Source organism: Antechinus flavipes, chromosome 3 (assembly GCF_016432865.1).
Source record: "Antechinus flavipes isolate AdamAnt ecotype Samford, QLD, Australia chromosome 3, AdamAnt_v2, whole genome shotgun sequence".
Classification (NCBI taxonomy): domain Eukaryota; kingdom Metazoa; phylum Chordata; class Mammalia; order Dasyuromorphia; family Dasyuridae; genus Antechinus; species Antechinus flavipes.
In genome coordinates this window covers 427,132,729-427,153,271 of record NC_067400.1, presented here as the reverse complement: position 1 = coordinate 427,153,271, position 20,543 = coordinate 427,132,729, and the positions used below count along the sequence as shown (strand labels likewise).

The window sequence follows — 20,543 nt, the reverse complement described above, 5'->3', positions numbered from 1 at the left end:
GATTATGGAAGGTGGGATTTTATTGTTGAATGACAGAAGACAAAAGTTCATATATTTCTGGCACTAGCTATGTATTTATTCCCTTCTTCCACCATCAGAGAATCATCAAGAAATAGGAAAAAAAAAGCCCTACTCATTTCCATTTCTTTTTGTACCACATATTACATGCAAAATAAAAATAACAAAAATATGAAATAATTCATTTCTTTTACTGCTGCTATTAATTCATCAATAAGTATATATTGAGAGCCTTCTAAAAACATCCCAGCTTTCAAGAATATTATATTCATTAGCAGGAGACATTACACACACACATAAATACATACAGAAATAAATTGCATTTAAAATAAATACAAATACAAATGATTACATAAATGCAATATACAAAATTAATACATTTAAAATATATACAAATTAATTTAGAAGAAGACTAGTAGTAGCTGGGGGTCAAGAATGAGGTAGAGCTGCAACTCCATTGAAGAAATAGCACTTGATCTGAGTTTTGAAAAAAGCTAAGATTGCTAAGAGACCAAGGTAAAGAAGGAACCCATTGTAGGCATAGGAGATAACCTATTCAAAGTTATGAAGATGGAAGACTGAATGTTCCATATAAGGAACTACAAGAAAAGCAGTTTGGCTAGAACAAAATGTGTATCAAGGGGAAAAGAATAAAACAAAGCTGGAAAAGTAAGAACATCCTTATAATCCATAATAAACTTCAAACAATTTAATAGAGGATATCCTTTTTATATATTTTAAAAATTCATTTTGAACGTAAATACAAAAAGTCAAAAATAATATTAATCTTCTTGAATAAGGTAAACAATGAGTATATGTCTTATACTGTGGATATAGTATTATCTGCATCTCACTTTAAGACCATTCTTTAAGCATCTAAAAGTAATTACAATATGTTTTACATGATTGCATATTTATATGACCTATATCCAATTGCTAATCATCTTAGGAAGAGAGGGAGAAAATTTAAAACTCAAAGCTCCATAAAAAAATGAACATTAAAAATTCTCTTTACATGTATTTGGAAAAAATTTTTTTAAAAAAATAATAAAATGATTTCCATTCTATTTTGTGAACAGTCTAAAGAACTTCACAAAAGTTCTGAAATCTTACATAGTTGTTTGATCTCTTCCTTCTCTTATGTCCTACACATCCATTATTTTAGAGCAATTTGCCAACTAGGGCTTTTTCTCTAGTTATCCCATTCTCTTCTACACATCTTCATCCCAGCTGTAATTTATGCTGGGAACAGATTTTTCAACTACCAATTTACCAAGCTGGATTTTCCTCCTACTTTCTACCCCACTGTAAAGAGATCAATTCTAAAAGCTCATACCTTTCATGAAATCTTTATTGAATAATTGAGAAAAATGACTATGTCCATGTGACTTATCTTCACAATACACATTCCTCATATTTACTTACTCAAATACAATGTTAGTAAAATTTTCAATATGGTTGGTACAAAACCAGAAGTTCCCTGTGATTAGAAACTACCTTTCTTCTCAGTGGGTGGAATTATACTAATACTAGTACTAGTACTTTGGTGCTTAGTAAATGCAGGTCTCTTAATGTACTGAATTCTCAAGAACACTTCTCTCTAAAGCAGCAGTATTCTGATTTCAACAATACTCCAAGGAATTTTCTTACTGAAGGACAAGAGGACCTTGCTACAAAAATAGTTTCATTAAAAAAAAAAAAAAAAAACAGCTAGGAATCCAAGGATGATACTATGGTGAGATCCCATTGGATATATTTAGTTTACAATGTTTTTACCTAATATTTCTTTTTCACTTGAAGGACATATCAATAAAGGAATTTTTAGTACTGCCAGATTTTAATGAAACTACTTAACTGATCAAACCTGGTTGCAATATCTTCCTCATTGAAATAATATTTCTAATTCTAATTCCTAATCATCACAAGTAAAAAAAAACCCTAAGAAACATGAGATAGGTTCCAAAAATGATAATAATAATTACAATTCCTGGTTGTCAGTTATCTCTTTATGGTTTACAAAACAAATTCCTCACAACAACTTTGTGAAATAGATTATATAAAAAAGATATATACTATTCATATTACTTCCCTCTCAGAGATGTTATTAATGAGATGAAGCATGGCATAATAAAGAGCTGACCTGGAAGTGGAGAAAATCTGCTGCTGGAACATACTAAGTTTCTGAGCAATTGTAACATATTAGAAAATGGAAGCAAAGGCAGATAACTATGGATTAATACAAAAGAGAAGTAAGGTTCAATAAGAACTTCTTCTGGAGTGTTAAAAGTTCTGAATGATTATCCTTGGAAAAATGTGCTACAGACTAAAAAAAAAAAAAAAAAAAAAAAGCTACAGGCTTTTAAAATTTATGTTGGAGGACAAAAGAAGAGATAGAAGAAGACTAGGGAAGTTAGGACATGAACAGGTAGAAAGCTCTCATTTTTACTTTGTTTCTGTTTTTCTCTGCCAAGGAGAATGATCTTCAAACAGATCAGACAAAAAGGTTAATAGAGAGTTAAAACTCAAGAAAAATGAATAAGTAGTAAAAGAGAATTAGCTGCTCTGGATGAATTCACCCAGGGCTTTCCCCTAGGAACATCGGAATTTGACTCCTGGCTATATTGCTATAGCAAAAGGTAAAGGTCCCTTAGCTCCCAGCCAAAATAGGACAGACTTTATTAACCCTGACAAAAAGTGCAATGGACTCAATTCTGGTGAGTTGCAGCTGTCCCCAGACTTCTAGAGTCCTCCATATTCATAACACTATACTGGTTTCAGACTTGTACTCACAGGAAAATAATTTAAAGTTGCCTTAGCTTCCTCCAAATCTTAACTAAAATTCTGCCTTCTGTAAGAAGCTTTTCCAGTCTTTCTTAGTTTTAGTGCTGAGATTACCTCAATTTAACCTGTTTGTTTTGAATAGTTATTTTCTCCATTAGATCATAAGTTGTATGCTCCATGAGAATAGGGAGATTTTGTTTTGTTTTCTCTTTTATCTTCAAACTTTAGCATAATGCCTGGCATTTAGGAGGTGCCTAATTAATATTTCCTAATTTGCCTTACAGCAGTTCTTAATCTCTCTCTCTCTCTCTCTCTCTCTCTCTCTCTCTCTCTCTCTCTCTCTCTCTCTCTCTCTCTCTCCTCTCTCTGTCTTTCTTTGTCTTTCTCACTCTCTCTGTCTCTCTCTCTCTGTCTCTGTGTGTCTGTCTGTCTCTCTTTCTCTCTCTGTCTCTCTCATTGTCTCTCTTTCTCTGTATCTCTCTCTCTGTCTCTCTCTGTCTCTCTCTCTGTCTCTGTCTCTCTCTCTCTCTCTCCGTGTGTGTGTGTGTGTGTGTGTGTGTGTGTGTGTGTGTGTGTGTGTGTGTGAGATAATCCCTTTGTCAGTCTGGTGAAGTCTGGGGACCTCCTCAATATGATGTTTTTAAATAATTGCGGGAAATGCTAAATTTCAGTTGGTGGTTAGTGAAAATAAAGTGAAAATAAATTTTCCCTTTCCTGAAAACTATTCATGGACTCCAAGGTATCTATAGACTACAATTTAAGAACCTCCACTCTAGAGTCAAGAAGTCTTTTCTTGTGATGAATTCCAACTTCCTCCAGGAATCTACAATTCTCTTCACTTCTGGTATTTATTGCAGTATATTCCCCATCTCTCAAGCAAAAAAAAAAAAAAAAAGTCATCTCCCACCTGTACCTGAATAATCCATTAAATTCTCCTTATCAGTGAAGAGCAAGATCCAAATTTGCTCTTCTCCATTGTTCTTCCTCTAGCTGTTGTAGTTGATTAGTGGATTCAAGAGGTTTGGTCAAGAACTCTTCCATTGGTTCTAGAAATTCTGTCATCTTACCACTACTGTTGGTAACTTTCTTGCCATTTCTAGCTTAGTCCATTAGTTCCTAACTGTTCCATCACTGCCATCTCTGGAGCCACATGGTTCTCTTATACATATAGTTTCCTAGAGCAGATGGTTCCTTGATGCAAATGGTCCCTGGAGGGATTGATCCCTGACTGTGTAGATTTTTCTCCAAGAATACCAGTCCATGTGCCTGACTATCTTTTGTTTCCACCTGACCTCCCAGTTCTTGTTCTTCTTTTTGTTAGATCTCCCAGATCTCTATTCTTTCTTTCTCTCTCTTTTCCTATTCCTTTGTCTCTTTATCTCTGTGTCTCTGTCTCAGAGAGCACCCATTTTGGGAAGAACATTGACAAACAGGACAATATTTACTTGAGATACTTTAAAGGCTATGGTATATTGGTTGAAATGGGATGATTAGAAAGGAAAAAATAAGACCTAAAGAAGATATTATAATTGCATTCCATTTATTGAAGGGTTGTCATATTAATTGAAGTTTGACTTATTATGCTTGGTTCCAGAGGACAAAGCAAGGAGTCATGAGTAGCAATTTCAGAAGCAAACTTGGGCTCACCCAAACAGAATAATCTTCCCGAGTTACAGTTATAGTAAAATTGACTGGAAGCCTCAGATGATAGTGAGTTTGATACAAATTATCTCAAGATAAATACCACTAGTTTGAGCTGATAGATCCTGAGGTCCTTTCAAATTTGGATTGTGTGAAAAATGATCATATTTTCTCCTCCTGAGTTACAGTTATAGTAAAATTGACTGGAAGCCTCAGATGATAGTGAGTTTGATACAAATTATCTCAAGATAAATACCACTAGTTTGAGCTGATAGATCCTGAGGTCCTTTCAAATTTGGATTGTGTGAAAAATGATCATATTTTCTCCCCCTGAGTTACAGTTATAGTAAAATTGACTGGAAGCCTCAGATGATAGTGAGTTTGATACAAATTATCTCAAGATAAATACCACTAGTTTGAACTGATAGATCCTGAGGTCCTTTCAAATTTGGATTGTGTGAAAAATGATCATATTTTCCATCTACTAATTCCAGAAATGGATTCGATTGTTATTTTTCAAGTCACTATATTAACAGAGGCAGTGTAGGTAGTGAAAAGAAAATTTAATTAAAAGTTGTAACCTGTGTTCTAGTCTTCCAATCTTGGCTCTCGCATGTGGCTTTTGACAGGATATGAGCCTGTATTTTCTTGACAGAGATCACTGGTACCAAATTCAGATAGAAACAGGACCACTAAGTCATACATAACGATCCCTGCCAATGCTGATTGACTTAAAAATCATATATTAATATTATCTATGTCATCTTATTTTTTATTTATTTTGTTAAGTATTTCTGACTTCCTTTTTAGACTGGATCTGGCTATACTTAGGAGAAGCTTAGGTATCTAGTCTGGTAGTGATGAGCCTCTAGAATGCACACATCCACATCCACACATCCACATCCACAAATTTACAGAGACAGATAGAGACAGAGAGAGAGAGAGAGAGAGAGAGAGAGAGAGAGAGAGAGAGAGAGAGAGATACATATCTACAGAAAGAGAAAGATAGAGACAAAGAAACATAGAGACAAAAGAGAGATAGACAGATACAAAGAGACAGAGACAAAGACTTGTTTGACACCCCTGATATAGAAGACTACTAAATGAGTCCATTCTTTTTTTTAAATAACTTTTTATTGATAGAACACATGCCAGGGTAATTTTTTACAGCATTATCCCTTGCATTCACTTATGTTCCGATTTTTCCCCTCCCTCCTTCCACCCCCTCCCCCAGATGGCAAGCAGTCCTTTACATGTTGAATAGGTTACAGTATATCTTAGATACAATATATGTGTGCAGAACTGAACAGTTTTCTTGTTGCACAGGGAGAATTGAATTCAGAAGGTAGAAATAACCCGGGAAGAAAAACAAAAATGCAAGCAGTTTATATTAATTTCCCAACATTCTTTCTTTGGGTGTAGCTGCTTCTGTCCATCTTTGATTAATTAAACCTCTCTTTATCCAAGAGCTCCACTTCCATCAGAATACATCCTCAAACAGTATTGTTATTGAGGTATATAATGATCTCTGGTTTCTACTCGTTTCACATAGCATCAGTTCATGTAAGTCTCGCCAGTCTTCTCTGTATTCATCCGCTGGTCATTCCTTACAGAACAATAATATTCCATAACATTCATATACCACAATAATAAGTCCATTCTTTAGTTTATCTTCAATTTTTTGTTACCTAGAACACAGGGAAGTTTATGTGTCTTACATAAGAAGCAGGACTTATTGGTTTTCATTGGACTCAAGAAGGCCACTCCATATCCACTCTGCCATGCCAACCTTTGAAAAGTCATTTAAACACTTGCTCTTCAGTTACCTGACTTACAAAATCAGGACACTTGAAAAGACCATCTCTAAGATTGTGTTTCGCTTTATAAATTCTGTTATTTAATGCAAATAGTATTCTTTTGCTATTGACACAAATATTCTAGAAGTAATTTAATTTATATATTCCTGAATTCTTAAATAGCTTTAAACATGCACTTTTAAATGGAGGGGCTACAAACATAAAGACAAGATTCAAGTTGACAAGATGATCCTGATTCAAAGAAAGAAAAGAAAAAGGAGGCTACTGAAATTTTTGAGTGATAAAGCTCTTTGGAGGAATTTTATATAAAGTTTTGAGGATGCAAAATCTTTTAAGGAAGATACTACATCCCTCAAATCATAGAATGAGCAAGAGGATTTATCAGTGTTTTGTGGAGGAAGAGGAGGTGGAACAATAGCTAGTGCTATAATGATGAATGGGAGGATGAAGTGGAAAGGAGAGAGATCATCCAATACAGTTCAGAGGAAAAAGAAAACAGTAGTGTTTGGCAACTCCCAGATGAGAGGATACAAAGGCGTTGGGTAGATCAATGGAATATGTCGACTTGACCTAAATAAACAGAAATACTACTACTTTCCCATGACATGCATATATGGATCTCAGTTATGACAGAGAACTTTCTAAGCTTGTCAAGTTTTAAGAACAGTATTCACTTCTAGTTATATATGGGAGGATAAATGATGCCAGAGCAAACTTAGAAAGCATTTCCAAGAATTGTGAAACTCTGGGCAAGAAATCAAAGATCAGTTTATTTATTTTATGATCACGACTGGTGATTTAAGAATAAAAAAAGTGTATTTGGGAAGAGAAGAGTTGATTAACATGGTCTTAGAGGATGGTGTTAAAATTTCTGAAACAGCTTTCAACATATAGAAATGGTATGCTCTTGACCAGTGACAGAGTACATATAACAAGGCATGGAGGAATATATTTGTCTGTAGATGCATAAAATTTTAAGTCCTAGCCAAAATCCACTTTCTACAAGAATCTTTCTAGACTTCCTTTAATGTTAGTTTCTTCCTTTTATGATTACTTCCAATTTATCCTGTATATATCTTGTTTGTGCAGAGTTGTTTGCTTGTTGTCTCCTCCCATTTGACTCTAAGTTCTTTGAAAACAGGAACTGTTTTTGGAATTTCTTTGTATCCCTGACACTTTACACAGTGACTAGCATATTGTAGGTTCTTTATATAATGTGTGTTGACTCATTTACTTCTTGATTGAGTTGATTTTAACTTGAAAATAAAGAGGAAGGGGAAAACAATTTCAACATGTAGCCACTCAGTCATATACTACAAAGTAAAAAATATGAAATAGAAGTAATATTCATATTTTAAAAGGCCTTTAACTAAGTTGAGACAGTATACATAATAACCACACTTAGAATTAGATATCCATGCAAAATACAATCAGGGGAACATATCTATGGTACAACTGAACTGAAATTGGAGAGATGAGTAAAAAATCAAAGAAACTATAGTCCAAAATTTAATGTAGATCTAGAAATTCCTAAAAAGAAGGGACAAGTTACTCCTTAACAGCTGCAAGCAGATTCAGAAGAAAACAAAAGGATTTTACATAATGACTATAAGAATACTTGAAAGAAATAAAGAAAATTTTAAATTAAATAAAAACTCTGGAGGAAAGATTGAAAGGATAAATAATAGTTTAGGAGAGGAAGTGGGCAAACTTTATTCAAGAAATAGATTCCCTGAAGGAGAAATCCATGATTCCAGTGAGAAATAGTAAAATAATTTTTAAAGTAAAGTTTTTCAGTGTAAAACACTTCCCACCATAACTGATCTCTGAAAATCAAGGAGAGATGATTTAAAAATAAATTTTATGTTTCTTGCTTTATTCCTTCCAGGTATCTTTATGATTATTATAAAGAACTATTTTTCACTTGAGTCTCTGCTTGCAGTTATGATAGTTACTTGTTTCTTTTTTTTTTTAGGAATCTCTAAATTTACATTAATTTTTTTTTATTCTGGTCAATAGTTCCTTTGATTTACTCATCTCTCCAGCTTCAGTTCTTAAATTGGATTTTGTGCCAGGTCATCATCAACCTAACAGAGGAAGGCAGAGAGAATGGATAACATGCAATAAAGTTGTACAAAAGCACAATCATCTCACTAATGCTTATTTATCCCCTTCATAGTGTGTCTATCCAAAAAAACCTTTTTGGGTTCCAATTTTTGAATTGCTACACACTTCTCTTGCTCCTTAGACTCAGTATTCTGGTTATCTTTCAGTTAACTAAACACATTCTATGGTTTACTCTTTTTGATCATGATTAGCCTGGGCCTCTTATTTCTGAAACTCTACTGATTTCCCTTAATCACCAGAACACAAGAATCCTATGTTCTTTATGACACTGGAACAAAGCTCTCAGAAACTATTTAAACGTGCCATTAAATTCTGTTGACAACAAATATATCAATCTAGATTCAGGGTCCTTAATTCCATTTAAGCAAGTCATATGTTGAATTTTTGAGGTACAAGGAGTGTTTAGGAAGGATTAGTGCCTCTGGAGAGAGGACTTTCTAAGCCCTTTTCAGGACTACTCATCTACTTTGGTGTCTATCTTCCCACAATCTCATCTTGGCTCCAAGAAAGTATAGCGTGCACAGAGATCAGTTCCTGGTAAAACCACCTCAGATGATTGGGCTCAACCAGGTTGAGGATGATCAACAGACTTCAAATCCATAATGAATTAGGGGGATTTCTACCCCAAACATGTGGGGCAGAATGAATGGGTGAGAACAATTTGTTCTAAAGGCTATGAAGACAGCTTGGTCAGGCATCAAAGACATTAAGATCATCCACTACATCCTGGGGCACCAGTCATCTTGCCTTTTGTCCTGCTACTGGATTTTGATGAGTCTAGAAGAGAGTTTGAGGATGATGACTTTGTGTAATTCTGCCTCACTTAAATCCAATTAACCCATGAACTGACATCACCCATGATGTCATCAGTTCTTTTAGAACTCAAAGGATGAACAATAATAACAGTGTTCTATTCTACCTTTACTTATCATCATATAATACTACTTCCATTGGCTGGCTGTGGTCACCTATAATTCACTATTCTGGTTCCTGTGGAAATCCCATAAATGACCTACATTTCATAAGACAGTAACTAAAGTTTCTTAGAGTCTTTCCTACGGAGTATATATAGTGCATTTTAGTTTAATCCTAATTAATATATTACCTTGAAAGTTTAGAGAGTATACTTATGTCTCAGTAACTACAAACATTTCAATCTGGGAGGGAAGCAAAATGAAATAAAGTATATCTCTTTATTGTCATTGTTTAATATTAATTCAAGAAGAATATGCCTAGGCAATGTTATTAACAGCACTTGAGAAAAGATACCTATGATTTTTTTTAAAAAAAGATTCACTTTTTTTAGAAAATTTTGCTTTTACTACGTAATTAAACAAGTTCATTTTTACAATACAGTTTTTAGCTGTAGTTAAACATAAAAGCATTAATGTCAAATTATAAATAATTTTTATATTCTTTTCTAATTCCTATAATTATACATTCATACATATGTATATTTTAAATGTGTGCATAGATATATATATACCCCATTTAAAACACAGAGTCAGTGTAAACATAATATTCCTAGTGGTTTTTTTCCTTTGAATTATTTTCTTTGGCTTATTCACATTTCTGTACATTCCTGATAAAATTAAGATTTGAATTATCCAAATAATTCAATTGTACATCTTTTAAATATTTCAAGGGAAAGATACTTTTGTTTGCTTTCCTTTTCATGAACTATCCAGTTATTCTTCTTTGGTTGAATTTCCCAGGATAAAACATTTGTTGGTCTTAACATTTAGAAATAATTTTTTTTCACAAGAGCCCTTCTATGTGAAGAAGAGTTTTGTTACTCTCACAGAAATTGATTTGAATCTATATGTAACTCATTGGGAAAAAAAATTGTTTACCTTTTTTTGTATAATGGACTTATGTCCCAGGCTTTCAAATGATTTTTCTGTTTGTCATCTTTATATTTGTGCCATTTATAGGATTTAGGTGCTTGCTTGAGAACATGCCATTCATATGATGCTTATAATATAATATACCAAAAAAATCCATTTTGAGTTCTCTTTTTGAAAAAGTAGCTTTATTCCCCCCTTTTGAAATGTCTTTCCTTCCTTTTTAAGGAAAAATGAAGGACATAACTACGGATTGAAAACATGGTTTCAGAGGCCTGAAATCTGCTGGAAGAAACCAATGTTCTTGAGATTGTAAGGTCAGTGGTTTAGAAATTATTATATATATATATCTTAATGTAGCATAATAGCAAACTATATATGTATACATAGATATATACATATATATAATAACTATAAAATATTTATGCTAATGTATAAAAAATCAGGAATTTTTTCCATTTTCATAATATTCATAATCCAAAATAAAAATATCATCTCTTAGGGGTCTATATTTGTGCTGACTTATTTCAGAAAGGCATTATTTTATCAATAGGTTCACCCAATTTGTTATTTATATAGTATTCAAATGCATATTAAAATTTTGCTTAACATTTTGTGAGATATAAGTACTTTTAAATGGGATAAAAGTAGATTTATGGTGGTTAAGACTTTTCATTTGGATGTGTTTTTATGTTTTAAATAGTAGACACTTTCTTGTGTATTTCCCCAATCATCTCAGTCTCCTGAATGATGTTGGTATACCATAACACTTTCAGATAGCTTTATCCCTTACTTTGTCTGAGTTCAGGAGAATTAGATGAGTCTTTAGACAGAGACTAAGGTATCAAAATATTCCCTTTTCCCCAGCTTGATTGATCTTGCTTCAACTTGAGTAATCCGAACAAAATGATGATAAAGATAGATGAGTCAGGATTGTTTAGGGATGTCCTCTAAGTTGGATTTATGTTCTTAAGAGTAGAAAAGAATACTGAGCTAAAAATAGCCATGCCACTATAAATTGATTTCTGGCTATAATAACATATAGTAAAGTATTAATTTTGAAGTTAAAACTAAATTGACATAAAATGGTTATAGTTTGATGAAATAGACCAAGGAATCTGCTGTTTTAAGATTATTTTGTGATCTGTCTCAACATTGTATCATAGTTATACATATATATATAATAAATATGTATTTATATTTAAATAATATAAGCACTACCACAGTTCTTAGATAATTAATGACCTGAAAAAAATTTTCAAATTCAATTGCCCAAAAATTGATTGTTAAATTGTATTTTTCCATTATCTCCAAACAGCTTTTCCCATCCCAACTTACTTTATTCCCCTTTCCCCCCCAAAACCCTCAACCTTTATGTTTTCCATTGTAAAATTTTATTCTGGGCAAGCCTAATCCATTTTTGGCCATTTAAAAATTCCTGTTCAGTCAATATGTGTTCAGTAAATTAATTTTTACAACAGCCAAATAAAAGAATAATTAGAAAGGCAAATTTGTTTTAAAATGACCCTAGCAATTAAACAATAAATTGAATATTGGTAGGAAAAAGGAGAGAGGGAACTCATCAACAATTCTTCTCCCCATCATGTTTTTTGGTGGATACCAGCTCTCTATAGGGATATGGTTGCCAACCTAGGTGATAAGCCATAAATTAGTGGTTACTTTCCATTCTAAAGGCAGAAATTCCACAAAAAATCATCTCCTATCAACAGATAAAAGGTTTCTCTAGAGTTGAGATTCTTAGAACATTTCCAGTTACCCTCTAAAACTTCTTCAGGAGAGTTCACAAATAACTCCAGACTGAGAGTTGCTCTGACTCACCAAATCACAGGCCTGTTCTCAATAATTAAGCCCAATGTAACTTCCAAATTCAGGCATCTGCCATCATTAAAATTTATACAAAATTCTAAGGAAGCTGTATTGTATATGTAGTGAAGTTATTATTATTACTGGTCATTCCTTATCCCTTATTTTCTATATGTAGAGAATAATCCCAAATAAGACTTATGTCCCACTCTTCTTCCCTTTTAATCTTTCCATAGTAACATTCTATATTGTGCTGAGGTACAAATAAAGAATATTCATGTAGTCATGTTAGCTTTGGTTTTTTTATTAGGTATATTATAAGAGTATCTCTAATTGCAAACAAAATTTAGGTTAGCTTTTTGGTGTAATGCAATAAAGTTTAATTATAACTTTTGCCAGTGACTACCAGAAATCCACTGACCACTTTCTATATCTATCTTCTGAGCTTTCTTCATCTATCAGTATGGTTCACAAACTCCTTTGGGTTATCCTTATCACTTCTCTGTATTCTGTTTGACTTAGACTAACCTCCTTTGTCTTATGGTTAGTAGTTTTCTTGACTATACCAATTCTTTTTTTTTTCTTAAATTCTAAAATATTGATCCCTTGACTCACTTAAATGCTTAGAAAGCAAAACTGTACATCACTATATTGCGCAGGGCTCACAGCATATGCTAACACAATGCATGCCAAACCCAAATGCGAATGATTTTTACTTTATTCAGAATTTTGTATTCTCTGCAACTTTAGTGTAGTTATGACTGTGTGTTGCTATTGCTATCACCTTCATCCTGCCTTGTGCCTAATTGATCACTCACTGAAGTATAATCGGAAAATATGGCACAAAATAGGAACATGTATTACATATTCCAGAAAGAGTTCTGCATTGCCAAAACTGAAAATCTAATGTTGCAGAAATAATCGCGTATAACAGCTGTGAAAAGATACAGAATACGGACATTGCCTCCTTGCTTTTTTGTTCTTCCAATTCAAAGCATGGGGCTACCAGAGGACTTAATCATTTCCCCACTGACCTAGAAAGGCAGATAGTTTAGGAAAGATTGAAAAGCATAAACCTCTCAGGATCCATATGCAAATAACAGCTGGATGAGTGAAGAGACTGGCAAGGGTGGGGAGGAATGTGTTCTCTGAAACAGGATGTGCTAAAAATGGAAACACATGATCACATGCTTCTTGTGAAAATTCTCAAAGTCGTTTAGACCTAAAAGGTAAGTTATGTGGATATATTAACTAAGGCAAGTAAAACGAAATGTTCATTTGAGAAGAAAATGCTGTGACAGATAGACCACTGGAGTGTTGTCTCTACATGTAATTCTTTTCTGTATTACCATAGATTATAGTAAACCAAATTTCTCCTGAAGCTTTTGATAGGTAGCTGGCATATGCCACTGCAAGGGACTTTTACAACTACTTAATACTCAATTTTAAGAATGTTACAGCCTTGAAATCAATTTTATAATGCAGTGAGAAATTTGATATACCCATGTAGTATATAAGCAGACATCATGCTGACAAGGCAGGTATAGTACTTAGCAATATGGGCTCCTTATTCCAGTACATCCTATGAATACCTAATGACGGCACTGCATGTTGGGGTTTTTTTTTAAAAAGAGACTACTTCGTCTCATTTTCTTTCTTTAGAGCCAACTAAAAATAAATGTAATAAAACTGAACATATGCCCAATAAGCATTTCCTAAATGTTCATTTTAATATTGGTTATAAAAACAAAAGGAGCAATTATACTATTCTGCACATGACAACATCAAAAAGAGTAAAAGGCGAACTCATAATGAAAGATGACATATTTCCTAATGCATATAATAGCATTTTGTCCTAATTATTCAATAAAAATAAGTATTAATCAAAATTTCTTATCCTTTTTGTCTTTAAGAAATATAATGAATAAGGTACTGTATTCAGCAACAAAAAAAGACCTAGATTGAAATTCTATCTCAGATATTAGTAGGTATTGGACAAGTCATTTAACTTCTCTGTGCATCAGTTTCCTTATCTATAAAATAAGGTGTTTGGACTCAGTGGCTTCTAAATTACCTTTGAATTCTAAATCTATAATCCTAACATGGAAAAGTCTCAAAAATTAGTACCTCTTATTAGACCCACAGAATTGAACTTCATACTTCCACAGCAACACAGAGCAAAGTATAATGATGACCAGAGAAACAGCATTGGCGTTAAGAAGACCAACATTCAAATCCTTCCTCCCACATGTACTGACTGAAACCCAATTAATCTCTTAGTACCCTAGACAACTAAGAGTGAATTGCAGACCAGATATCCATCTGCTTTAGTAAAGCAGATGATTTCTTCCTGGGATGTTTTCTTTCTGGGAATTTCCAATATCAATGAGATCATAGATACAAATCAAAAAAGGAAAAAAAATCAAACAATTCTGGTATTTTACATATGGAACCATTTTGTTAACATTACATTAACTTCAGTGGTTTTGTGTGTGTTCCCACAGCTACAGACAATTTTATTACTGTTTCTAAACATGAATCTTCTTAGACTTCCAATTTACCTTTGTTTGGAAATTTGGTTGAAAAGAATCTGGGCAGTTTGGGCTTAAGAGGTAGTGATCAAAATGAGTGGTTTTCAGACCAGGTACCTTCTAACTCCATTTTCTATGACACACCCACAGTAGATTTGGGCATGATAGTTTAACCACAACAGTGGGCAATTAGTTTGCTTGATCTTTTCTTTGCTAAAGTTGAAAAATTTAAAAGGGTTCTGGGGAAACCATAAAACATTTCTTTCTGAAATGCTAAATCACCTTCTCAATTCAGCTCTGCTCTAGAATAATGATCAATAACATAGCTATCAAACTATACAAGAAGACAAGTGAGAATTTGAGATTGATTGAAGATGAAAGATCCTTTAACCTCACCCAATACTAAGATACAGCTATCTTCCAAAAACACAAACATTTTTAGGACAGAAAATCAAAGTAAAATAAATATTGATGATGGAATTATCAAAGGAGATTAATATCTTATACTGGAATAACACATAAAGTAAGAATTAGAATCCTGCTGGGGTCTTCTCTTAAACCAAGAGGTATAACATTTGATTACACACATTGTTGGAGGGGAAAGGAGTAGAATAGTTCTAGTAAGGTCATAAAGCCACAATTGACATTGTCTGTGCCCCACAAAATAGAAGGAAAGGAAAGGTCAAGTGTATCAAACTCCTAAGAAATCAAGTAGAAAAGAAAATTAAATTAGAAGAGAAGCTTTTCCTTTAAGGCTTCTAGTTAAAATAGAAGGAAGGAATGCAGATTGAAAATGGCAGGTTCTTCTCTTTGCTTGGATTCATGTAATTCCTCCTATTCTTAACCAGTTCTCTTAGATTTCCTGATATTTCTATTAAAAATTCCAAGCATCCTGGGAATCCTGTTAAAACATCATCATTTTAGTCAATACTTTTGTATCTCTAGCAGGTCATCATGGTCATTCCACTGATGCTAGAGTTCTGATAAGAGAAGGAAAAAAAAAAGCTCTGTCTTTACTTTCAGTGGTGTTTATAGTGGAGTTAGGAAAGAATAGAGAAAAAAAGATAAAATAACTTTCAAAACAGAAAAAAATGACAACACTTTATGTGGCAGTAATTGCATGAGCAATAAGCAATTACATGACATATTTCTAAGCTTTTTTTTGTCTATCTACAAAGAATCTTAAAAACAGCAAAATAAAACTTCATATTTACTTTGTACTTTCTGAAGCAAGATAAAACAGTCATAATTTTTGTCTCTCTAGAGACACATATTAAAATTTTTTTCATTAAAAACTTATTTGGGGAAACCATCTATAAGATGTCAACAAACCTTTTAAGTCTAACGAACAGTTTGGGGGGCAGAATTGTGATGATTGTAAAATATGATTAATTCAATGATTTCCACTTCTATAGTTCTGGATAGGTAGTGTCTACTTCCAGTCATTTGTTGGGACATCCCTGCCCCAAATAGATCCAGTCAGCATGTAAGTAGTAAGTACAGAAGAAGTCTAGGACAAAGGGGGAAATCTAATTTTATTAAAGTGAATTAGTCCTGCAATGTTAGTGTTTAATTGAATTCAAAACTAATTCCTGCCCTCTAGCAGTTTACATTCTAAAAGAAAGGATACAGAACAATGCAAATGAAAAAACATAAAAAATTTAAAAAATGAACTGGACTGCCATACAATTGCATAAAGGTCAAATAAGTATATAGTATTTCATCAACATTTATCAAGTATCTATTATGTACCAGGTGTTGTTCTGGGTGCTGAGGATTCAAATACAATGAATGAAACAATTCCTAAGTGCAAGGAATTTACTCAAATTGTATATATGCTATCATGGAAATTGTATACTAGCATATGGTGAAGATGAAAATGAGATAATATCAAATCTTTGTATAGAACTTTGCAAATATTGTCTATTTTTGGTATATCAACCCTCTGTGGTAGATGTTGTTATCCCCATTTTATCCAAAGAAATAGAGGCTGGGTAAGGCTGAGTGATCTGAATCTGAACTCAGGTCTTTGACTCCAACTCTATTTCTCTCCTGAGCCAATTATTAGTCCAAAAGAATTATTGCCTTTCTCCCAGTTAATCAGGAAAGGCTTCCTGGAGGAGGTGTAATTTAAGTGGCTTGTTTAAACTTGTTTTTTTCTCCCTTTGGTGAATGCAATATCCTCATCTCCTGCTTTCTACTTTCTTTAAACAAGAGCTAATTTCAGTTTAGTTGCTGCCTTAGGATATGATTAGGTTTGAAGCTCTTGGCAGCAAGTCAAGCATGTGATCTTAACAGGTTGTGTTCCTTGGACTTGGTTCTTCTCTTTAAAGGAGTAGCTTTTCTGAAATGATGTCATTTTTATCTCACTCTTGGTTATCTTCAAAACTGAAAAGAAAATGGATATTTTGTATAGGAGATATTTTTCATATGGCTTCATAAATTAAAAAAAAACATTCAATAAGTAACAGATGGCAACTTTGTTCATTATTTAAAAAAAAATACACCCTGGATTTGATGTTCTTTTCTTCAAAATGACCTAACTGTTCCCCTCAACAAGATTAAATCATGAAGTTTCTTGATTATGAATATTCCCTTAATAGTCATTCAACAGACTGCCTTCAGTATACTTTGGATTTCCAGATTTTAATAGTGTGAGTGTACCTCTCATGAAATCAGTGAAGGTGATTCTATATGGTGGGCCCCTAGTTGAAAATACTGAAATAAGAGGCATGGAGTTATGTTATTTTTTAGTTAACAATTAATAATTTAACTTCTTAAAGCATTTTTAGGTTGTGAAAAAACCTGTGTGACATAACTAAAATCCAACAAACATATAATTAGATGAGTAAGTCTTATTATCCCATTAGTTATCTATTCTGTTCATTTTTTATTTAAGGTATTGCATTCCTCCCAGAATGCACCAATGGAGATTGCTTAGAGCACCATTCTCCTGCTTCACAATCCATCTTCAAAAGTACCTAGCAGTAACTAGATTCTCTTATTTTTCCTTCTCTATCTGGCAATCTAATGAGGTCAGAAAGGGCTTAACAAACTTGGTAGAAGAGGTTAAGGTTCCTCATACACAGTTTGGTCTCTGTTGATACTTGACTATTGATGCAGTAGAGAAATGTGTAGAAAAATGAGGGCACAACCAATTTTGTAGGTGGCCTTTACTCTTTCTCACAGACCTGCAGGATGAGCTCTGAGGCTTTAGCAAAAGTCATCTTTGAAAAAGGGAAACAGGAGAACTTTCACTTTATTTTTCTGTAAGTTAAAATGTCATTTTTCCCCTGAATCCTGGGGATGTTTCACTAGATTTAAAAAAAAAAAGCTTAGCAGAATACTACTTATATTCTAGAAAAATAATGTATTTCCATTTCACTCCCTCCTGTGACAGGCATATGTGAAATATAAAAGTATTAAATTGCTTTCACATTTAAATGTGGGGCTTGTAGTACAAAGGCAACATTACTTACAAAAGATATCTTAAAGAATATGCTAAGTGCATGAAAACAATTTTTCTTTTACTCTTTTCTCCAATCTGGTTTGGGATTCTTTAAATGTTGTTTCTGATTATAGGGCTAAACCAATTTTAATACCCAATGTATTCACCTATGACTAACTCTAAGCATAGATTACCATAAGTTCATCTTGTTGATCCTTAAAAGAAAGGAAAATATGTTAAAAAGCCGGAATGAAGAAAAGTTCGATTCAACAATCAAGCCCTGTTTATGTCACTGTTTCTAGAAGAGAATTTTGTCTTCTCTACTAAAGTTGGTACTTGTGCTTGGAAATTTAAGAAAAATGGGTATATTTGATTATAATATTATTTTTGTGTGGTTTTAACAAAGCATTCTATTAAAAAAATAGTTAAAGCAAATTGATGTTGAAACAGTGGCTACCATGATGTATAAGTCCTGGTTTTAGTTGCATTCCCTATGTAAAGATTGTTATTCTTTGTTCTCAAAAAAGACCAATATGACATGACTTTGTTAGAGTCTAGTTACTGAATGTCTTATAGTAGCAAATCAGACCAATACAAGTTCCAAGTGCTCTGTACATTGATGATAAAGTCTTCAATTTTAAAGGCTAAAAGCCAAAAGTAAAGTGGAGGAAATGTTGGTACATGATTTTCTTTTGTTTGTAGATGATGTAAAGATTACATAAGCACTTACTGTTGTTGTTTGTCCTTCCTTCTTGAAGAGGACCATGACATCAGGGAGATGATGCCATGACATGCAAGTGAATTGGATTTAAGTGAGGGAGGGCTGTACAAAGTCACCTGCCTCACTTTCCCCTCCAGAACCCTCTGGGTCCAGTGACCAGATACAGATCAATATGACCAGAGATGAGCCTGGAGGCTCAAGTTAACTGGAGTTAACTGGAGGTTAAAGTCTTCAACAGGTCTCAGTTTGACTGAGGCTGCACCCATTCAGTGATTAAGACTAGGTAACTGAGGCAAAGAGTTTCCCCATTCACCTACTCAAAAAAAAAAAAAAAAATTAAATTAATAAATAAATCTGAGAGGGGAAGCCTCTCAGAATTTCTGGCCAAAACAGAAATGATTGTTATTTACACATTCAGAATAGATGACAATTCAATAGCATTTTAAGGCTTTAAAAGCTTGCATATTTGAATTTCTAGAAGAATAACAGGTGCAGTTATTGCCAGATTATTTGTTGCATCTCAGTATTCTTAATTAAATCGGTGTGATACATTATGAGGTAGTTAGATGAGGATTTTTAATCCAACTTCTGCTGCATTCTTTTCATGAAATAAAATATCTTGAAAATATCTAGCACATATATAGGTCATAGAAAAGGAAACAAAGGAATTATCTGGGCCTTCAAAAAAGATGATGTTCTGGGAATTCTCGTTGAATTCTGAAATCTTTGCATTTGGTATTTGTTTTCTTTCTGTCTTTTATTTTCCAATCCTACATGTCCAGTTTCTATAGTAGTCTGCTTTTTAAAAGAAAGGGGAAAAAAGAGAAGAAAAGTGTTCTTCAACATTTGACAGAAACTTTGTTACATATAGTTCAATCACTAGAATTGAAGTAGATTCCTTATCTCTGAAAGCTTAGATTTGGTCTATAAAAAGAAAGATGATATAAAAAATGGCTTCCCTATAATTAAGAATGCAATGTAAAATTTGTTTTGCTCATAATTACTATTAGAAATTTATGTGCTAATGTGGAAAATTTTATATCTGTTCTGTCTTGATGGAATATTTATTGACAAATTTTTTTTAGACTTTGCTCTTATGTAGAATATGAAATATAAGGCTTACAATGTATAAACTGGTGGATGCCTTCCAGCTGATCCATCATCATTATTAATAACAAATACTTGTAGAGCACCTGCTAGATTTATGACAATGAACCAAGAGTGTAGTGTAGTATTTCTTTAAAGTCAGTAATTTTTGTGCACTGTTTCTAGTTGTTAATGGTGTTAAGATGATAGCTAAAACCAGAGATTCTTCTGAACTGGTTGAGTTGTGAAAACTAATTCTAGTTTAGACAATTCCCTAATAGTGAACATGGAGATGTATCATGTTTTCCACACTGGATCTCTCAACAAAAGAAGACATTTGGCAATATAGCACCTATTATATTCCTGGCACTGTATTAAGCTTTGGGAGTACAAATAAGAAAAAGAAATAATCCTTGAGTTACAGGAGATTACAATCTAATCGAGGAATATAATACACAAAAAGTAGAGATGCATGGTGTTCAGTGGAGTATAAACCAAGAGAGCTACTGATGGAAAATGAAGAGATGAAATCTTTCTATATAAATCTTACCAATTGTCAAAGATAAGTTGCCTGAGGAGAATTCTATCCAGGAAGGAACTCTTAGCTTGGGATATACAAATGTCCTGAGACCATGGAGAAACTTTGGAGACCTGGAAATTTGTTTTTTAATAAATATTTAAATAACTATTTCAATAGAATTGGTT

At 33.2% G+C, this 20,543-nt stretch overlaps 1 protein-coding gene across 2 annotated transcripts in view; it reads left to right on the top strand.

Moving 5' to 3' along the window:
• Positions 1 to 20,543, top strand: part of CSRNP3 (cysteine and serine rich nuclear protein 3) — a 249,139-nt gene that overhangs the window by 51,758 nt on the left and 176,838 nt on the right. Inside the window, exon 3 of one of the 2 annotated variants that reach the window (XM_051986240.1) lies at positions 10,457 to 10,545. The exons of the other annotated variant lie outside the window; for it this stretch is intronic. The gene's annotated coding sequence lies outside the window, so the exon portion shown is untranslated. The remainder of the gene's footprint in view (positions 1 to 10,456; positions 10,546 to 20,543) is intronic. 2 annotated transcript variants of the gene reach the window in all.